Below are 20,032 nucleotides of genomic sequence, written 5' to 3'. Positions count from 1 at the left end.
CCCATCAAATAAGTGTTCTCCCTGAGCTGGAGGCATCGTCCTTCCAAACCCCATCTACGGGCATAGGGGCACAGCCGCATCTTGGGAGAAGACCAGCATTTCAGTGTCAGGAGGCAGCCGAGTTTTCACAGGTCACCCAAGGACCATATGGAAAATGTCTCACAGTGTTTACACCTCAGTTCCAGAGAAAAGCCCTATGCAATGATGACTGTCTGACAGCTGTAGAGACTGAGGCACAAACTGGCAAGCAATTTGCTTCGGGGACACCTGATAAACAGGATTGAAAAAGAAATGGCCTCTGCTGATCTCTGGACCTGGCTGAACCTGTTTCCCAGTCGGCAATCTGGGCAGCTCGCAGCTCTATTCCCGGGACCCAGCAGAGTTCCTGGGACAATGTAAATCCTTATATTAGTTTCCTTTGTCATGGGAACATATTCCCACAAAGTTAGCAGTTTAAAACAATCAAAGTTCTGTGGGTCCAAGGTCCAGAAACATCATGGCTCAACTGGAGCCCTGGGCTTAGAGACTCCCACGCTGAAATAAAGGTGCCAGCAGCCTTCCTCTCAGGAAGCTGAGGGGATGAAGCCACTTCCAAGGTCACTCAGGTTGTTGGCCAAATTCAGTGCCTTGTGATTATAAGACTGAATCCCTGTTTGTTTGCTGGCTGTGAGATGAGGGTCCTCCCCAGCTTCCAGAAGCCATCTGCATTCCCTGCATCAGAACCTCTTTCATCTTCAAAGCCAGTAGCCGTGGGTCAGGTCCCTCTCATGCTTTGAATCTCTCCTGTCTCTTCTGCCACGTTTCTCCCTCCTTTGCCTTCTTCTTCCACCTTTAAGGGCCCATGTGATTATATTAGGCCACCCAGGATAATCCACAACAATCTCCCTACTTAAGGTCAGCTGATTAGCAAACTTTCTTGCATCTATTAAGTCCCTTTTGCCATGTAATGCTAATAAATTCACAGGTTCTGGCGGTTGCATCGAGGACATCTTTTGGGGGCCATTATTGTGCAAGCCACAACACTCAATAAGCATTTTTACATAAATGAGGGATTCACCTAAGAGCAGACACTGATAATATTGTCTCCACCATGCAGCAATATACCTGAGGACTGAATCCGATGGGTGAGGGCTCATGTGGATGTATTTAGGAGGGAAGAAGGAAGCAGCATTACACATCCATTCTGTGCCAGGCCTAGAGCCAAGTGCCTTCCCACGAAAGTCTTCTTTGAACACAAGGCTTTGGGAAGCAGGCACATTATCTCTATGCTCTAATGAGGCCATTGAGACCCTCAAATTAGTTAAATGACTTGTCCAGCAGCAGAGCCCTATGAATCTAAGTCCACCTGGTTTTCCTATCATGCAGAGTGCACTCTTGCTTAGAACGGTGAATGCTGTGCCCCTATGAAGTCCTGATTACGTACACAGACTCTGAAGCAAGACTACATGGGCTCAAATCCAGGTCTGGGACTTACCATTCGTGTGACTAAATGTGTAACATCTCTGTGCCTTGGTTTCCTCATCTGTTAAAAATGAAGATAGTTATAGGGCTTCCCTGGTGGCGCAGTGGTTAAGAATTCGCCTGCCAATGCAGGGGACGTGGGTTCAAGCCCTGGTCCGGGAAGATCCCACATGCTGTGGAGCAACTAAGCCCGTGCACCCAACTACTGAGCCTGCACTCTAGAGCCTGTGAGTGACAGCTACTGAAACCCACGCACCACAACTACTGAAGCCTGCGCGCCTAGCGCCTGTGCTCCGCAACAAGAGAAGCCACTACAATGAGAAGCCCACGCACGGCAACAAAGAGTAACCCCCGCTCGCCGCAACTAGAGAAAGCCCGCACGCAGCAACAAAGACCCATCGCAGTCAAAAATAAATAAATAAAATAAATAAATTTATTTTAAAAAGTGAAGATAGTTATTGTATCAAGTTCATCGAGTTTTTGTAGGATTAAATGATTAATGTAAGCAAAGCCCTCAAAACAGTGCCTAGCATTGCTTTATGATTATAGCTATTATTATCATTAAGTGTTTGAGCAACTGGATTTCAACTATATTTGTTACCTTTCAATTTGTATTTTTTTTTAAATATCTTACCTCTATACCACCTCACACCAGTCAGAATGGCCATCATTAAAAAGTCAACAAATACCAAATGCTGGCGAGGGTGTGGAGAAAAGGGAACCCTCCTACACTGTTGGTGGGAATGAAAATTGGTACAGCCACTATGGAGAACAGTATAGAGGTTCCTCAAAAAACTGAAAATGGAGTTGCCATATGATCCTGGAACCCCACTTCTGGGCATATATATGCAGAAAACTCTAATTCAAAATAATACATGCACACCAATGTTCATTGCAGCCAAGACATAGAAACAACGTAAATGTCCATCGACAGATGAATGGATAAAGAAAATGTGGTACACATATACAATGGAATACTACTCAGCCATAAAAAAGAATGAAATTATGCCATTTGCAGCAACATGGATGGACCTAGAGATTATCACACTAAGAGAAGTAAGTCAGAAAGAGAAAGACAAATACCATATGATATCACTTACATGTGGAATCTAAAATATGACACAAATGAATTTATCTACGAAACAGAAACAGACTCAGACACAGACAACAGACTTCTGGTTGCCAAGGGGGAGGAGGGGTGGGGGAGGGATGGAGTGGGAGTTTGGGATTAACAGATGCAAACTATTATATATAGAATGGATAAACAACAAGGTCCTACTGTATAGCACAGGGAACTGTATTCAACATCCTGTGATAAGCCATAATGGAAAAGAATATGAAAAAGAATGTGTATATATGTATAGCTGAATCACTTTGCTGTACAATAGAAATTAACACATTGTATAAAATAGCTAGCTAGTGGGAAGCAGCTGCATAGCACAGGGAGATCAGCTCGGTGCTTAGTGACCACCTAGAGGGGTGGGAAAGGGAGGGTGGGAGGGAGATGCAAGAGGGAGGGGATATGGGGATATATGTATACATATAGCTGATTCACTTTGTTATAAAGCAGAAATTAACACACCATTGTAAAGCAATTATACTCCAATAAAGATGTTTAAAAAAAAGAAATTAATACATTGTAAATCAACTATACTTCAATAAAATAAATTTTATATATATATGTGTATGTATATATATATATATATATATATATATATATACATACACATATATATGTATCTTACCTCTAAATGGGTTTATCATCTCTGAACACACTTGCATTTGCACTGACACTTTCATTCTTATTCTTCTCCTATAAGCCATATAGGATAACAGAGAAAAGCGATATTGGTAAGATAATACTTTTGAAATGATGATTGAAATGAAATGATTAGGAAGAGTGTGCATGTGTTTGTTGAGAGGGTGGGTGGAGAGAACAAAACTTCTACCAGATGCCAGAAAATCCCTCTGGCCTTGGCCGAGTGAGGCACAAAGCAGAGAGGGGTCAGTGGAACCCAGGCAAGGTGACTGGATATGGGAGGGCCACAGACAACAGTGTCGGTGCCCAGACACCGGCCAGCTTCCGTCCCCCAGCACACCTTTCGCAGAAGCTCAGGCTGCCCTGGTTCCGCTGGAACAGCAGTGGGCATGGCCTGCACTCAGGAGCAATGGTGCCGTGTCCAGCGATGACCTCCTTTCAACAGCAGCAGACAGTGCCCACGGATGATGGAGCGAAGTATCCTCATCCATTACACAGTCTTGGATCCTCGTTACCCAATTTCTTTCCTCTCGCTCCCTCTCTTTCCATTCTTGTGACCCACTTCTTTCTTTTTGGCACCAAGCTTCCAAGAGCAGGAAAGACCACTGTCAAGCTTATTCGGCCCAGGTGAGCGTCCTGGCACTGCCTCGGCCCACCACTGTCCTCCATCATTTCACAAGTGGCACCAGACACGAATTCTTTCTTGTCTTTGGACATCAGAGAGGAAGAAATCATTACCAATCTGATCTGAATGCCAAGTAATCACCTTCAACACAAAGCAGAAACACAAGTCCCAGGGGAAATACATTCCTGATTGCTATAACCTAATGAACACCAGAATTGAATCCACACGAAGAGGTTTATTCTTTCACTCACAATGAGTGAGATTTTGCTATATTGAAAGAGCACTGAGAATAGCATTTAAAGAAGGAGATATGCGGGGAAAGGGAAATACTTCCATGCTGTCAGTAGTGCGCGAACATTCATTTGATCATTCCATTCTGTGATCTGTTCAGAGAGACTGTTGGATCATATAGCTGTCCAGCCCACAAGTCTCTCCCATGAATTCTACTCCCCTCTTGGGCCAGTTGCCAAGAATAACAGATTGAACTCTAACTCCAGGTCTGAAAAGTTTCCCTTTACTGACTAGAGTTCGACCCTAGTCTATTATCCTAAACTAACTGATAAAACAATCCTTTGATGCTATCCTTTGAACAAGTTGTGTAAGCGAAAACTTAGTGAGGAAGAAAAAAGCGGCATCTGAAGGAAGTTTTGGAGCTAGCGGCTATCTTAATCCTTAATTTCAGACACAGTGCAAACATTTCACACCTTAGGGTTGCAATAACAAGACCTACAAAACTTCAAAAGCACAGGCGGATATTTCTGAGTTCGTTCCTTCACCTCACACGAAAACCTAAACGGCCATATGTTACCTTACTTCTTGTGAGAGCTATGATTTATATTCATACATTCCATTTTTCCCTGAATCTGGAAATAATTTCCCCTGAATATGAATGTGAAGGCAAAAAAGGAAGGGCAGGGTGGGAAGTGCTATGTTCACACAGAGCTGTGTTTACGTCCCTGTCACGCTGGATACACTTCTATCGTAGAGTGTGTCTATTTATATTGCAGTTATTTATTTAAATCCTTTTACCTGTCTGTTGCTTCCATAACCACGAGCAGTCCTGGATTATCAACCAGGAAAATGCACTACACAAAAGAGAGGCAACCACCGGAAGAAAAAAGAAAAAATAGAAATATTTTGATAATTGATGTTTATTTTAACAATATCATTGAAGTTATCACCACAGGAAAAAATACTTTGTTGGACTTGCTTACACTTATTTTACAGTTTTGTGTTGTTTGGCTTTGAATTGTATTCTGGATGTGGTGGGCCACCAAGGGATTTATCTGTACTCTCTAAGAGTTTCTGGAAGAGGAAAAACCAGCACAATTCGTCTTGGGCAAAGGTGGTCAAGGATGGGTCCCAAGCCAGAGCAGAGCCTGGCACATAAAGCAGAAGTTCAGTTATATTATTAAGCAAGTGTAGATATGGAAATTGGGATCCCTAATTCCTAGCACATACTCAACTCCTTAGGAAGTGTTTAATCAATGTTTGTTGACTTCTGACCATGTGGCAAAGCTCAAGTTTTCTCCTAGAAAATGAATGGAGTGAACAACTAAAAAATGGAAACATTTATAGATAAATATATCAGGGTAGTCATGTACACACACACATGCACACACACACAACACATTCACTCTCAGCAACATACCTTATAACCAGATCCTTCTGGAACCATGTGACCAACATCTGTTGCTTTTTTAACACCAGTAGGATGTTTCTCCTCTGTATGTTGCTTGTATTAGTTGTCTCTGGTGACTTGGCCAGATTGAAGAAAGATAGTTGTAGGCTTGGATACTTGATGGTGCTTCCAAGTTGATCTAGCTCTGTTCCCTGAGGTGGCGCATGAACTGGGGTGGAGGTTAAGTGGAATTCAGTGGTAGCATATGGCTAAGTGGAGGGGAGGCCCTGACCAAACAGTGGCAAACAGCTGTCACTGGGCAGGTCCAGGAAGACATGATGGTCTTTCCTGATGGGCCAAACTGCTTGAAAACAAGGACCTGGACGCAGGCAATATTTAGATCCTCAGGAAAATAGCCAAAGTTTCTGGTAGTAAAGAGTAAGGCTTCATCACAGGCTCAGGCTCAAAGGAGCAGGAAGAGGATAGAATACAAGCAGGATGGGGAACAGGCAAGAGCCTGATGGGCTCCTGTCCTCAAGGGCCCGGAAGTACAGCTAGGTTAACACAGTGGGAGTTTAGACACAAGAGGATTAACAGCCATTTATCAAAACTAGAATCTAAGATGGAAACTCTGTGCCATGAGCAGGAGAAAAGACAAATCAGAAACAAACTGATGCTGACGCACACCTTAATTTCTTAAATCTCCCCCACTGTCGAATTAGAGCCTGGAATGAGATTGGCCAGAAGCGGAGAGATCTAGGGGCCTCAGCACACCTTCGCTCATTCACTCGTTCACTTAAAAAAAATTCTGTGATAAACAACTCTGTGCCAGGCACTGTGCTAGGCACAGAGAGAAAGTGGAGATTAAGGCGACGTAGTGCAGCAGAGGAAGAGAAAAGAAGACATCTTTACAAGGTCTGGGGAGGCTGCTAGGAAGCACAGCGCGTGGGGAGGCGTCCCAAGGAGGAGCTGAGCCACGTGGGAAGAAAGAAGAGGCAGGTCAAAACAGCATCCCAGGGTCACACTATGTTGTCTCCATAAGTTAGGTTTCTCTTTGCACATGATAGTCAGTAATTTGATCTTTAATGAGGGAGAACTTACCTCTTGCAGTAAGTTGTCCTTTCGCGAATTATACTGTTGATTCATATCAAACTCTAATGAACATCACTAGGGTTAAACTAACACAGCCAAACAACATCCGTGGTTTTGATCTCCAAACGGTTTCTCCCCATCCATGCTCCACCTCCCCATATCCGTAATGGTACCCACCATCCTCTGTTCGGACAAACTCACAACCTAGGAGTCATCCATGATTTCTCTCTTTGCCTCGTCACTTCTGTTCCCAACAGCGAACCCATCAGCACATTCTATTCAAAGTCTACTTCCAAAATATATCCTGAATCCATTTACTTCCCTCCATCTCTACAGCCATTCCCTAGCAAAGGACACTAATATCTCTTACCTCTACTACTGTAGTAGCCTCCTAACTGGTTTCCCTGTTTTTGTTCGTGACTCTCCCTAAATCCACTCTCTGCCAGAGTGATCGTTTGCCTAGAGACATCCAGTGGTGACCTGTCCCACTTCGAGACCTTGCTTAGTCCTACTTGTTCTTATGTTCTGGTCCCTAATCCCCATAAAGGACAGTGACCTAATAGAAATCTTTTATCTCAGCAGCTACTAAGTTCAGTGGCCAAAATGAAGGCATTTTAACTTCAGATGTCTTCAGTAGCTTAATCTTGCAAATCTCTATCTGCTAGAGTTATTGGGAGGAGTAAGTTTACTGGGAACTCTAGTAAGTTCCAACAGAACCTATCTGGTAGACCTAACCATTTATTTTTTAAGATTGGGGCATCTGAAGCATCCCATTGGAGTGAAATAGAGTCCTGGAGTTTGACTTTGCCTAACACTGCATGTGGAGCTATGACTAGCAGTTTTCTGATTAGTACACAATAGCAAATGTAACATTTCAGTGCTTAGAGAAAATCGCTGGGCTGAATATGCTCTTCCTACAACCAGGGCCACAGTATAATCAGAGAATACAGGTTAAATTCTATGGTACCATTAAAGGTCTTTGGTAAAGAATGTTTCTTTCCTCTTGGTACTCATTCCTGCCTCCTTAAAGAGAATGAACTTCTGGCTAACAAATCTAATCTTGGGTGTCCAAGATAATAAGAGGCACTATTTTGGGGGCCAGAAATCACACTAGGGGCTTCGTATCCAAAATCTCTAACTCTCACAATCACTGCAAAGGTTAGCCTCATTTTATAGGCAAGGAAACTGAGGCTGAAGGACCACACAGCTGGGTGAAAGTGAGCCCATTTTCGAAGAACAGTCTGTCCAGGTCTAAGCCCTGTGCTATTTTTATTGTCAACACACTGTCTCCAATTTCCTTGACCAATTAGGCAAGAAGTCTTGGATCCTCGTTACCCAATTTCTTTCCTCTCACCTGACATCTTTAGAGAATAAAATAAGCTCATCTGACATCTTTAGAGAATAAAATAAGCCTTATAACATGACGGAAGTGAAACAGAAAAGAGAATAAAAAGGGAAAGGGCAGAGAGCGTAATAAAGGAGAAAATTGGCACAAACCCTTATTATTGTTTGAGGTAGAGAGAGTTTATTGGATTTCTAGCAAAATCCACTTTATCTTCTCAATTCAATCAGATTGATAAACCCTCTGAAGATTTATACCATGCTGTCATTGTTTTTCTGACCCATCTGGTGACTGTGACCATGTTCAAATGTTAAATGGGAGGAAAATAAATGTGCATTCTTTCTGGAACGGCACACATATATGTTCTCAGCCTGACAAGTCCGATTCAGCTGAAGAAGACACACACACACACACAAAATGGATCTGCTTAAACAGGAATGGGCTCAAATCAGTTCCCAGGCAGCTGCTTTATTTTGAGCAAAGCTGCATGTAATACTAGATGGGATTAAATCTCTCTTTTTCTGATGAGGAGCCAGCCAAATGTTTCCTAGTTTCTAACTTTGTCCCCTTGGTTGGATCTCCAAGAGGAACTAAGAAGGCCTTCCAAGAGATCTTCTGTTGAATATGTCACTCAAGATTCTTCCTCACCAGACCTTTAGTGATTGGAGAAAAATGTCTCTAGGTGAATTGTCTGAGAATAAATCATTTTAATCCGCAGAGAACCTGATTCCTTATTTAAGCACTCTGGGACCTCTGGGAAATACTCTTTTAGTTATTTATTCTTTTAAGTAAGGTGCTGATATTTGCTGTCATTTTTAATGGCACGCTAAAAAAAAAGATATTCTCTCTCTCCGACTGAAGGTACAAATTAGCTGAAGGTAAATTCTCTCGTTTGCACAAGAGGATCGCAAGAATATCTTGTTTTGAAAAGCATAGATTTGTCTAAGAATTTCATGAGAAATTCCTGTGTGTCACTTAAGGACCAAACAGCTTTTGTGTCCCATTTCACAGATAAGAAACTCAGCCAGACAGGTATAAAATGACTTTATTGGATGGTAAATTCCAGATCTCCAAGCCTAAGCCAGACTATGAGACGCCAAGTTCTTAAAAACCACATTTCCTTCCTTTAGGTATGTTTTACAACTGTACTCTTTTTAAGATTACTCTTTTGTTTAAATCCCCTTTCTGACTTGAAATGACTTAGTATTTCATTTTATTTTTGTATCTGTCTTTGCTTTCGTGAGGTAAAATTCGCTTACTACTTGTGATCTCGGATTTTAATTTGTGATATTCTCTGGATCTTCCTGAGGATGAAAAATGCTTGTGACAGAGCAGGTGGGCGCTCGGACTGCATGGGGGCAGGTGCTAACAGACACGCTGCTTGGGAGGGTGTCAGCATGACAGGTATGCTTCTCAGCCTCTGCTGTCACTCTCTTCTCTGCTAATTCATATATTCCCACAGCCTGTTCTGCTTTTGGAACTTGGAGATCTTGCTCCAAGCCAGCCTGCCTGAGTTTGAGAGGTATGAAGTTCTGGAAATTGAGCATTCACTGAGTGAGAGAAGAAATATGAAAAACAACTTTATCATTCCATCAAATGTCAGGTCCCTGACATGTGTATCTGTGGAAGAGGCTCAGTGACCGCTTGAAATAAACTATTTCAGCTCCTGACAATGTTTTTAAAGTGTGGCCTTTGTGAACTGGCAGGGTCTGGGTTCCCAAGGTGATTCTTCTGCATTGTGATCTCTGAAAAACACCTGTTTTAAGAGGTAAATATCCTATTTAAGAAAATTCCATCTTGGATGGAAAATCGAAGGGTGGTGGGAAATGAAGGGTACATTTTAGACATTTCTTGGCCACTGTGACAGTGTGTTTTCCAGCCTTACTGAAGTATAATAGACATACAACATTGTGTAAGTTTAAGGTGTACAATGTGGTGATTTGTTACATGCATATGTTATGAAATGATTGCTACAGTAAGGTTAACTAACACTTCATCTTCTCACATGATTATCTTTTTGTGTGTGTGGTAAGAAGATGTAAGATCTACCCTGTTAGCAACTTTCAAGCATATAATACAGTATTGTTAACTATAGTTACCAGGCTGAATATCAGATCCCCAGAACTTACTTATCTTATAATTGGAAGGTGCTGCACTTTAGCCAACATCTCCCATTTCCCCCAGCCTCCAGCCCCTGACAACTACCATTCAACTCTTTGTTTCTATGATGTTGCCTTTTTTTTCTTTAGAAGATTCCATGTATAAGTGAGATCACATTGCATTTGTCTTTCTCTGTCTGATTTATTTCACTTAGCATAATGTCATCAGGGTCCACCCATGTTGTCACAAATGGCAAGTTTTCCATCTTTTTATGGCTGAATGATATTTTATATATATATATATCTCACATTTTCTTTATCCATTCATCCCTCAATGGATACTTAGGTTGTTTTCATGTCTTGGCTGTTGTGAATAATGTTGCAATGAACATTGGGGGTGTAGATCTCTTCAACACAGTGGTTTCATTTCCTGTGGCTACTTACCCAGAAGTAAGATTGCTGGATCGTATGGTAGTTCATTTTTAATTTTTTAATGAACGTCCATACTGTTTTCCACGGTGGCTATACAAATGACAATATTCTTTAAAGCATTAAAATATTAGAAAATATCTTTGAGCAGATATTGATTTGGTGGCCTGGAAATAGAAATTCTTTGTTTCAGATAGCTTACCCTTTGTTTTATCACTGTGAGAAACACACAAGCTTGCCTCTTTATTTTTTTTTTATTTATCTTTTTCATGGAAAGGCATTTTATTTTAAATATAACAGTGTGTACATGTCAACCCTAAACTCTCAATCTAACCCTCCCTCCTGGTAACTGTAAGTTCATTCTCTAAGTCTGTGAGTCTGTTTTGTAAATAAGTTCACTTGTATCATTTTTTTTAGATTCCATATATAAGCAATATCATATGATATTTGTTTTTCTCTGTCTGACTTACTTCACTTAGTATGATAATCTCCAGATCCATTCATTTTGCTGCAAATGGCATTATTTCATTCTTTTTAACAGCTGAGTAATATTCCATTGTGTACACACACACACACACACACACACACACATATATATATATATATATATATACCACATCTTCTATATCCATTCATCTGTCAATGGGCATTTAGGTTGCTTCCTTGTCTTGGCTATTGCAAACAGTGCTGCAATGAACATTGGGGTGCATGTATCCTTTCGAACCATGTTTTTCTCCAGATAAATGCCCAAGAGTGGGATTGCTGGGTCATATGGCTGTTCTATTTTGAATGTTTTAATGAACGTCCATACTGTTTTCCACGGTGGGTATACAAGTGACAATATTCTTTAAAGCATTAAAATATTAGAAAATGTCTTTGGGCAGAGATTGATTTGGTGGCCTGGAAATAGATATCTTTGTTTCAGACAGATTACCCTTCATTTTATTGCTGTGAGAAACACACAAGTTTGCCTCTTTAAAATGTGGCTCATTAACATGTCATCTATTCTGGTTATGTTTGTAAATGGCTTTAACTAAGCCATGCTTCTTCAAAAACTTGGGTTGATGAGAATTTTGTCTGCTTGGTTGGTTGACTGATTGGTTAACATCCATCTTTTCTACATTACAGTTGCTACAGATATCAGAAAAGATTCATTATTGAACAGGACCATGGTTTTCTTTCTCACACTAGTATGGTTTTGTTTGCTTATCAGCTGGAATTTATCAGCAGTTATTTTAATTTATTTAGCTATTATTTCTAACATAAATAAAAGCTTTTAAAAAATTGTTATCCAGACATTTAACTTAGAAGAGAAATTAAACAAAGGAGGAAGGAAGATAAAGCTGATTTTCAGCTAGAGGAATTAGGTTGATAGACCATATAAAGGAAAACAGGATTAGAAGACATGACTTACTTTTTTGTCTGGGTCCAACCTCAGGGGTAGAGGAAGGAGGGTCAGCCTAACTGATAGGGTTCCCGAAGCCAGACCTGGAGGAGAAAGTCTCTTCCCGAAGGTTGCTAAGTGTGTCCGAAGAGGTCAAAACCAAAACTTGTGCAAGGCATGGGGGTCCAATAAGCCCAGGAGTCCTGTAATGGAGGATTCTAACCCAGGAAGTGGTGGTCGGGGAAGTAATAGTGCAGGTTGAGAGTAGCAGGAAGAGCTTGGCCTCTTAACTGGAAGTGACTTTTTATTCTGCAGCTGGTTTTGATGTGCTAGCTGCTGCACTGGGGACAGGAGAGCCAGCTGTAGGCCGAGGCTATGGATGACACAGGTTGCAAGTTCTGAGTGAATGTTTTTGAACTGCAGGTCTCTGCCCATTTGTGGGTCAAAAATTATTGGATAGCAAAAGTGTTTTTCTAATTTTCATGAAACAATAAAATATGATAGACTAGATAGTACAAAACAGAACAGAGGACACTCCATGTTGTGTGTGTGTGTACCATTTTATAATGTATTTTGTATTTCTTAGTATATGTCAAGGTCAAAAAAAGTTTGAGAAACAAAATAGTTTTCCAGATAGGCCTTGCCTGCCCTAATTCCATTCATGACAGGCACTGAGCAGGCGACTTTAAGATATAGATAGGTCTTCATCCTCTATCTTGTCTCAGTATTCACTCAGCACCAGCCTCCCTCATGCATTGGGGCTAGAATTGGCCTTGTTGATTCACCTAGTCAAGGTAAGTTTCTTGGGAATCCACATAGCCTCCAGCTTCAGCCTTTCCTGTGACCCCATCACATGCACCAGGCTCTTCAACTAGATTTCTATCCTAATTGGCACTCAAATTCCTAGGTAGTCCTGGAACTCTGCTTTTAAAATCCAAAGTGCTTCGTGAGAGCCCTAACAACCTGCCTAATTATTGCTTGGTACATCTTCCCAAGAACGAAAACCCTGCCATTTTACCCCACACATTAACCTGAGTCCTGTGTTCACCCAAAGCTTCCCTCCTGGAACTATGCCTATGTCATAATTCAGACCACCACCACTGCTAGAAACTCTGGTTAATGACGCCCCCAGAGCAACTTCAACCCACCTCTCAGCTGGAACTATGGATCATGATGACTCAGGCGGAGCAGGGCTTTGAGATTCGTCTAGAGGAGTGGCTCTCCAAGTGTGGTCCCAGATGAGCAGCTTCAACAATACATAGGAACTTGCTAGAAAGGCACATTTTGGGGCCCACCGCAGACCTACTGAATCAGAAACTCTGGGGGTGAGGCCAAGCAACGTGGGTTTTAATGAGCTTTCCAAGTGACTGTGGTACACAGTACAGCCTGAAGACCACTGCTCTGGGGCAGAGGGAAAGGTACTCAAAAATCTATTGGGGCTTCCCTGGTGGTGCAGTGGTTGAGAATCTGCCTGCCAATGCAGGGGACACGGATTCGAGCCCTGGTCTGGGAAGATCCCACATGCCGCGGAGCAACTGGGCCCGTGAGCCACAACTACTGAGCCTGCGCATCTGGAGCCTGTGCTCCGCAACAAGAGAGGCCGCAATAGTGAGAGGCCCGCGCACCGCGATGAAGAGTGGCCCCCGCTTGCCACAACTGGACAAAGCCCTCGCACAGAAACGAAGACCCAACACAGCCGAAAATAAATAAATAAATAAATAAATAAATAAATAAATAAATAAATAAAAATCTATTGACCCCTGAAAACAAAGACAGACCATCTTCTTTCTTCTATTGCCTCACATAAATTGCGATGGTGCCATGCTCATACGAAATATGTTCGTGTATTAACTCTTTAATACATTAGAACAGAAATAGTTCCACTGCAATCTTTACTCTTTGTTCTTTGTTTTTACTCAGTTAAAGTATGAGGACATTTAAGAAGACCTGATTGAATAAAAACTGAGAAATAATAACACAACTGTTTTGAAGTTTGCACGTTTCCAGAATACTAAAAAAGTTTCCACTTGTTAAATTTCACTTGCTCTATTTCCTTTTTTCCAGCTGGGACTGTCAGCAAAGGAGATACGAATCTCAGGAGGCATCTTTTTTTCTCATGAAAACACGAACCAGTGTTTGGTGTTTGTTTTGTTTTGTTTTATGAGTTTCTTTCTTTACACTCAGAAGTTTCAGATAAAACTCCAGACATTAGGTTCCTTATCCCAACTGTGCATTTTTTGGTTTGCCCATCAGACAGTGCCTTAAAGCCCAGATCATTGCTGAATTGTGCAGTAATTTACCTGTAACCATCTTGAGAAGACAGCATGCCTTAGTGATAAAGTTTCTCACGATTTTTTGGTCTCTGATCCATTTATAAACTTCTTAGTAAAGAGATGGCGCCTCCTGGTCATCAGCCTACTCCTTTGTTAACACTTAGCCTTCCAAACCCAAGCACACATGTGCTCAGTGAGTTTTGCACACTTACACACATATCCACCACCTCTAGACTAGAAACACTGATTTACACAGACAACAGAAACTAAAAATCAATCAATACAAATAAACATGGAGTTGGGATTCATGCACCTGATGTTCTACTTAAACCTGCCAATGACAGGTAGTGGGCATATATTTTTCTGGCCTGGTCACCATGCCTTCCTTGGGGGAGTGACCCCTCCACCATCCTATAGAAGCCTCCTTAAACCACATAGTGCAGGTGGAGTTGATACCACCTTCCTGTTGAAGAGATGGCCGTAACCCACACTAGGTCACCCACAGGACTGAGCCCATGTCTCTGGGCACAGTGATGAGATCAGGAATGTGTCCCAAACTAAGCCAATCATAATGTTCCCAGGACTCTTGTCATGAGAGACAGCCACTCCTTCTCTACAACCATGAGCACTGAAAGCCACAGGCATCTGGAACATCTGGGGGCCATTGCACCACCTCCTGGGGAGAGAACGAGAGGAAGGCCAGGCGGAAGGAAGTATATCTAAGAGCATAGGAGCCATTTACGCCCAAGGTCAAGGGCACCTCCTCTGACTCTCTAGTTAGCTGTGTCAACCAATTATTCTTTTTACAAAATCTAGTTTGCGTTGGGTTTTCATCATTTGCAATCAAGAGCCTTATACAGTTTGCTGAATATTCCTGTAAATTGGCTTTGTAATTTATTCAATAAATGGGAAAATCATTCTCAATGGCCTTTTTCCAGATCTATGATGTTAAAACATAGTCTATTCCCAAACTTGGGCAGATTATTTTCTAATATAGCATGCCAGTTTATCTATTCCTCGACCAGTTTTATTTAAATGAAATCAGATTTATCCTGCCTAGGTTTTCTGTGAAGATTAATTAAGCCAAAATTTATGGATACCGTGAAGAGAAACTCTTCCCTTCTGACCTGATGCAAAACTATTCACTGGTGCTCAGACCCTGGAGTCTGCAAGTATGGGCTGCGTAAGGTTCGCTGTCTTCTTGCCATTGACCTTGTTTTATAATGAGTACATCAGCCCCTTATTTGGTTCTGGTGAGAATCCAAACAAAGAACAAAAGCAAAATGCCTCGATAATATTTGCTGACGTATTGTGAACAGTTATATCGTAAGAACTGAAGCATTGGCGGCCCTGATAAACCCTAATGAACACAAGAAAAGGTTGTGTTGCACTATAAACAGTTTTTTTTTTGTATATAAATGTCACATGAAAGGCAGTGGGATTAAAGATTTATGCTGTGGTGTTGCCTGGAAAATATCACCCAAGCACTATTGTTCCTTTGGCAGTAGATGTAGGGGCACTTACTGTTTGTTTAATCTGGGCCTCTCTTTCTGAGAACTCTCTGCGCTGTCAAAATAGTTCTTTGTTCTTAGTGTATATGTGTAGAATTTTATTTAAAAGAACTGGGACCATTTTATTTCTTTTATAAAAAAATAATAAAAAAAAAGACCAGAGGCAAATATGAGAAAATGTTGACAAAGTACACCCCTAGGTATGGGGAACACAAGTGTTTTTTTATATATTAAAAAAAGTACTTGGATTCTACTGGTTATACCAAGTCATTACCCATAAATAACAAGACTCCAGAAGGATTCATATATTTATTTTCTGTCCTAATACTAACCCCTAGTGATTAAAAAAGAAAAAAAGTTCTTAGCAAGTATCATTACTTTGACCCAAGAGATGAAAAATAAGCCGCTTTTTTTTTTAACGTCTTTATTGGAGTATAATTGCTTTACAATGATGTGTTAGTTTCTGCTGTATAACAAAGTGAATCAGCTATACATATACATATGTTCCCATATCCCCTCCCTCTTGCGTCTCCCTCCCACCCTCCCTATCCCACCCCTCTAGGTGGTCACAAAGCACTGAGCTGATCTCCCTGTGCTATGCGGCTGCTTCCCACTAGCTATCTATTTTACATCTGGTAGTGTATATATGTCCATGCCACTCTCTCACTTCGTCCTAGCTTACCCTTACCCCTCCCCGTGTCCTCAAGTCCATTCTCTACGTCTTCATCTTTATTCCTGTCCTGCCCCTAGGTTCATCAGAACTATTTTTTTTTTTTAGATTCCATATATATGTGTTAGCATACGGTATTTTTCTCTTTCTGACTTACTTCACTCTGTATGACAGACTCTAAGTCCATCTACCTCACTACAAAAAACTCAGTTTCGAAGAGAATACTTGAAAACAACTCAGAACTTCAAAGTTGCCAAACTTGGAATCTACCCCCAAAACCTGTTTAAGAAGCACAGAGCAAAAACCCAATTCACCCTTTGTTAAAGCAGTTTCTTCACCTTTCAAATGGGAATTCTGGAGGAAGGGGGACTTCAACTCCGACAGAGAATGCTGTGGAAGGCCAATAAAGAAATTTTACATGCAGAGGAAGGTGCTATGTACATATAAACTAAACGATTATTTTGCAGATAATTTGGATTTTTATTTCTTTATTATTATTTGATATTTTCATTATTGCTTTGCCACTGAATAATGTCAAGAAATGGCGGGGGGGGCAAGGATTTGTAGCAAAAAAGCAAGAGCTCTGTTTACATATGCATGAACACTTCTTTAAACAACTCTAATGTTATTAACACAATGCCTACTCTAGGAATGTAATAATTATACAACAAAAGGAATTTTTCAGACAAACTTTCTTTTCATGCCATTTAATAGGTCAATTATTGGGCAATATTATTCATTCATGGAGTGTGGCATTACAGTGACCCAAAATGTATTGTTCCAAGCAGAGCTTGCTTCCAAGAGATATTAGGATTCAAATACTACAAATCTCTTAGAGTGATTGGTAGACATTCTCAAAGAAAATGTCCTGACCTTACATTGGAATATGAACAAATAAACACATTTAAATATTTAAATGTTCTAAGTTAAAATATAAATTTAAGATAAGTTCCATTTTTAAAAATATTTAATTGAAGTATAGTTGATTTACAATGTTGTGTTAGTTTCTGCGGTATAGCAAAGTGATTCAGTTATACATATATATTTATTCTTTTTCATATTCTTTTCCATTATGGTTTATTACAGCATATTCAATACAGTTCCCTGTGCTATACAGTAATACCTTGTTATTTATCCATTCTATATATAATAGTTTGCATCTGCTAATCCCAAACCCCCAGTCCATTCCTCCCCCACCCCCTTCCCCCTTGGCAACCACAAGTCTGTTCTCTATATCTGTGAGTCTGTTTCTGTTTAGTGGATAAGTTCATTTATGTCATATTTTAGATGCCACATATAAGTGATATCATATGATATTTTTCTTTCTCTGTCTTATTTAATTCACTTAGGATGATAACCCCTAGGTCCATCCATGTTGCTGCAGATGACAGTATTTCAATCTTTTTTATGGCTGAGTAATATTCCATTATATATATGTACCACATCTTCTTTATCCATTCATCTGTTGATGGACATTTAGGTTGTTTCCATGTCTTGGCTATTGTAAAAACTGCTGCAATGAACATTGGGGTGCATGTATCTTTTCAAATTATAGTTTTCCCAAAGAGCTCCTTAGCCCTCTTTCTACCTCTTTAGCCCTCTTTCTCCTTAGCCCTCTTTCTTTTGTATCCTCTATGTGAGGATACAAGAAGTCAGCAGTCTGCCACCCAGAAGAGGGACTTTACCAGAACTCAACCATGCTGGTACCCTGATCTTGGACTTACCAGCATCCAGAACTATGAGAAATAAATTTCTGTTGTTTACAAGCCACCCAGTCTCTGGTATTTTGTTATAGCAGCCTGAATGGGCTAAGACAATATGTAAGCACAGTGCATAGAGTTACATAGGTTAGTATGAACTAAATACTATAATGTAACCTATAAAGGAGGGGTTTTAAAAAAGTGGATGTAGGTAAGACACATCTTTCAATTCTAAGAGCAGAGATCAATACTGACATATTTGATGAAAAAAAGAGAATTGTAAATATATCATTTTGTGTTACCAGGAAACTATCAGAAAAATAAAGCCAGAAATGGTTAATTCCTAGTCCTCATCTTATTAATCTATGAACAACATTTGACCAGTGGGTGACTCCTTCCTTGATATCTTGCCTCACTTGGCTGCCAGGTCTTGGGGTGCAGCGGGGGTGGGGGCGATTCTCCTACTTCACCTGCTCCTTCTCAGTCCTCCTTGCCGCTTCCTCCTCTGCAAACTTGTAGTGTCAGGGTGCCCCAAGACTGTACTCATTCCTTGGGAAATGACAGTCCCTTAGCATAAGATCATCTGCATACTTTTCTAAGATTTTGAAAATTGCAATTAATTTTGATAATTTTAACTGACAAATATTTATTAAGTACCTATGACATGCAAGGTACTATATTATATCCTTGGGCTGCATTTTTCCTTCAAGAACTTTCTGTGTTGATGGAAACATTATCTGCACTGTCTAATATGGTAGACATTAGTCCATGTGGTTATTGAGTAGCTGAAATGTGGCTAGAGTGTAACTGAAGAATTAAACATTTTATTTTATTTTATTTTATTCTAACTTTAATAGCCACATGTGGCTAGTGGCTACCATATTCAACAATGTATTTCGAGGGATTCAGCTATGAAAAGGACATTTATGGTGGTGCTTGATTCTTGGATCTTACCTTTTAACAAGGAAAGAATCCCACAAAAACAAAACAAAACAAAACAAGAAAGTTTTAGAATATAGAGGATAAAAAAGTCTTTATCACTACTAAAAATGGGTCAACGTCATTGAACTATAGCATATAAAGCTTTCAGAAAGCTGATTTTAATTTTTACTGGTAAAAGATAAAGAAGGTCAAATCAACTTCTTTCACTGTTAAAATTTTTGGCTTCTTTTTAAAAAGTATTGGCACATTCATTCCATTTTTAACTTTGTAAATTTTGGTGACTTGAGAAGAGAAAGCTACGAAATGCACTAAAGAAAGCCCATTTTAGCCAACTTTAATTTTGGTCTTCCTTGTTTTTCAATGGTGTGTCTTAAGTTTCAAAGATCTCACTAGAAGTGTTATTTCATCTGTCTCTAATTCTGAACTTCCTGCTTTGAATTTGTTTCCTGATATTCATCATATGCCTTGTGAATGTCTCCCTGAATCACTGATACATGCTTTTTATTATTGTAAACTTTTGTGTGTTCACGGTCCACTAATGGAAATAATAATCTCAACTCGTTTCTGGCAGAGAAGGGAAATATCTGACATTTCATTCTAATTTACATTCCATTTTATTAGAATTTCTATTCTTTATGGTGCATTGTCTCAGAGCAAATTTTCACATGACAGATATCTAGGTTTTAGTTGCTTAGACATTTTGAGTATTTAAAAGGAAAAGTTCTTTAATTATAATTTTTAAACTATTTTTGAAATGAATAAACATCTACTATACTTGTATATTATTAACTATTGTGATCTATTTCATATTCCAAAAGCCACACCCACCATTATTTTCAAGGCATGCCTCTCTCTCTCTCTCTCTCTCTCTCTCTCTCTCTCTCTCTCTAGACTTAATTACTGGTCTTGTATTAGCAAACTGCTGGGAGACACACCCTTAAGCTTTCTAAAATCCAGCTGAAAGGAAGTTCTAGTTGCCATTTGATTTTTTTCAAGGGTTTTTTAAAAGGTGTTACAACCCAAGACTTGCTTTTGGTCTTTAAGCCTTGGAGTAAAGGCTGGAGTAGAAGGCCACATCTTGCTGGAGGACCTGAACTCCACGCTCTCAGGCTATATCTTCATTT

The 20,032-nt window shown here is 40.2% G+C and overlaps 1 protein-coding gene across 1 annotated transcript in view; it reads right to left on the bottom strand.

Annotated features, from left to right (window-relative positions):
* The window catches only part of LOC309630725 (uncharacterized protein), a 99,798-nt gene that overhangs the window by 15,493 nt on the left and 64,273 nt on the right, over positions 1–20,032 (bottom strand). The window lies entirely within an intron of this gene.

Source organism: Balaenoptera borealis (assembly GCF_965194805.1).
Source record: "Balaenoptera borealis genome assembly, chromosome: 6".
Classification (NCBI taxonomy): domain Eukaryota; kingdom Metazoa; phylum Chordata; class Mammalia; order Artiodactyla; family Balaenopteridae; genus Balaenoptera; species Balaenoptera borealis.
The sequence above is the reverse complement of the archived record's forward strand: the minus strand, read 5'-3'. Positions and strand labels throughout refer to the sequence as shown.